Genomic DNA, 2237 nt, shown 5'->3' with positions numbered 1-2237 from the left:
AATTACCTCGACTGTGTCGTATGGGAGAATGCTAAGTACCGTAAGAGGGATTTCTCCATTAGGTTCAAAGGTGGCAATCCGAGGGTCTGCTGCATCTAATAGTACTTTGTCTCCAACCTTAAGTTAATTTGGTGAAATATTGAGCTCGTCATGGCGTGGTTTTGGTTTATCGTGTGATCTCAATTTCTGTGTCTGCCACTCATCTAGTTCCTCGACCTGTAGCCTTCATTCTTCATAGATGGGTCCTTTGTCGTTACTCGAACGTGGCTCAGGTGTGCTCTTTGAACGTGTTTCTTGCAAAGAAGGTTTCACCACATGATCAATATTAGTAGTACGATTTATACAATCGCCCTCGATATTTGATGTGTTACTTGAATTATGAGCTTGAAGAGTTATTGTTTCCTCACCCACACGAAGTGTGAGTTCACCTATACCAACATCAATTATAGTTCTAGCAGTTGCTAAAAAGGGCCTTCCTAAAATTAAAGGCACGTCACTATGCTTTTCTATGTCTAGAACAACAAAATCAACTAGGAATATGAATTTGTCAATTTTAATGAGTACATCTTCAATAATACCCCTAGGAAATCTAATTGTTTTTTCTGCTAACTGAATGCTCATCCTAGTTTGTTTGGGTTTCCCAAGACCTCGTTGTTTAAACATTTTATAAGGCATGACATTGATACTAGCCCCTAAATCAGCCAAAGTATTATTAACATCTAAGCTACCAATTAAATAAGGAATTGTAAAACTCCCTGGATCTTTTAATTTGTTGGCCAACTTATTCTATAGTATGGCTGAACAAACTGCAATTAACTCCACACGCGACACCTCATCCAACTTCCGCTTATTTGCTAAAAGCTCCTTCAAGAATTTGATTGTGTTTGGCATCTACGAAAGAGCTTCAATAAACAGTAAGTTAATATGTAATTTTTCTAATAATTTAAGGAATTTACCGAATTGTTCGTCTGTACGGTCTTTCCTTGTCGCATTGGGGTATGGCACACGGGGTTTGTACTCTTTACTTACCGGTGTTTGTTCACTGTGGTCTACCTCACCTTTGCTTTTACTTACCACAATTCTTTGCCTCGATTCTGGTTTAGGTTTGACTAACCTTTCCTCATCTTGAATGGTAATTGCGTTGAGTTGTTCCCTTAGGTTAGATTCAGTGCTACTCGGTAGGCTACCTTGTGGTCATTTAGAAATCAATTTGGCGAGTTGGCCTATCTGAGTTTCGAGCCCTTGGATCGACACTTGTTGATTCTTAAGTGTTGTTTCAGTATTCTGAAAGTGAGTTTCCGACACTGAGATAAACTTTGTTAGCATCTCCTCAAGGTTCGGCTTCTTTTCCTGTTGGTAAGGTGGTTGTTGAGAACCGGAGGGTGTTGTGGCCTTTGATTTCCTTGACTGCCCACGAGAAATTGGAATGGTTCCTTCAACCTGCATTATAAGTATTACTATATGGGTTATTTTGAGGTCTAGAGTTATAGTTACCCATATATTGGACTTGTTCCTCCTCGATGCTAGGGTTGAAGGGTTGATATTCTATGTATGCTCCTCCTCCATTTGAATCTCACATCACTGGATGTACCTGAGTAGTACCACACAAACCGTCAATCTTTTTATTTAAGAGTTCTACCTAGTTAGATAGCATAGTAACCGTATCGAGGTTGAAAACACCGGATGCTTTCATCGGCTTTGTCCTCATAACTTGCCACTGATATTTATTCAGTGACATCTCCTCAATAAATTCATAAGCCGCTTTAGGTGTTTTGTTATTCAAAGTTCCACCGATAGCTATGTTGATGAGTTGCTTCATTGAGGGGTTCACACCGTTGTAAAAAGTCTGAACCTATAGCCAAAGTGGTAACCTATGGTGAGGGCACCTTCTTAAAAGATCCTTGTATCTCTCCCATGCATTATAAAGTGTTTCTAGATCCATCTGCACAAAAGAAGAGATGGCATTCCTCAACTTAGCCGTTTTAGCTGGTGGAAAATATTTAAGTAAACTTTTCAGTCATTTGTTCCCAAGTAGTGATCGACCCTCGTGGTAATGAGTTCAACCATTGTTTAGATTTGTTCCTTAATGAAAAGGGAAACAACCAAAGGCAAATGGCATCATCAGAAATGCCATTGATTTTAAAAGTGTCGCAAAACTCCAGAAAATTTGCCAAGTGATTGTTTGGATCCTCATCCTGCAAACCATCAAACTAAACAAACTATTGTATCATTTGAAT

General features: G+C 39.1%; 1 non-coding gene across 1 annotated transcript; it reads left to right on the top strand.

Annotated features, from left to right (window-relative positions):
- The first annotated feature begins 1868 nt into the window (after nt 1-1868).
- LOC121213212 (small nucleolar RNA R71) lies at nt 1869-1975 on the top strand. The gene has a single exon (XR_005908586.1). It is a non-coding gene; the product is annotated as a small nucleolar RNA R71 (small nucleolar RNA).
- Nucleotides 1976-2237: the final 262 nt, after the last annotated feature.

Source organism: Gossypium hirsutum, chromosome A13 (assembly GCF_007990345.1).
Source record: "Gossypium hirsutum isolate 1008001.06 chromosome A13, Gossypium_hirsutum_v2.1, whole genome shotgun sequence".
Classification (NCBI taxonomy): domain Eukaryota; kingdom Viridiplantae; phylum Streptophyta; class Magnoliopsida; order Malvales; family Malvaceae; genus Gossypium; species Gossypium hirsutum.
The sequence above is the reverse complement of the archived record's forward strand: the minus strand, read 5'-3'. Positions and strand labels throughout refer to the sequence as shown.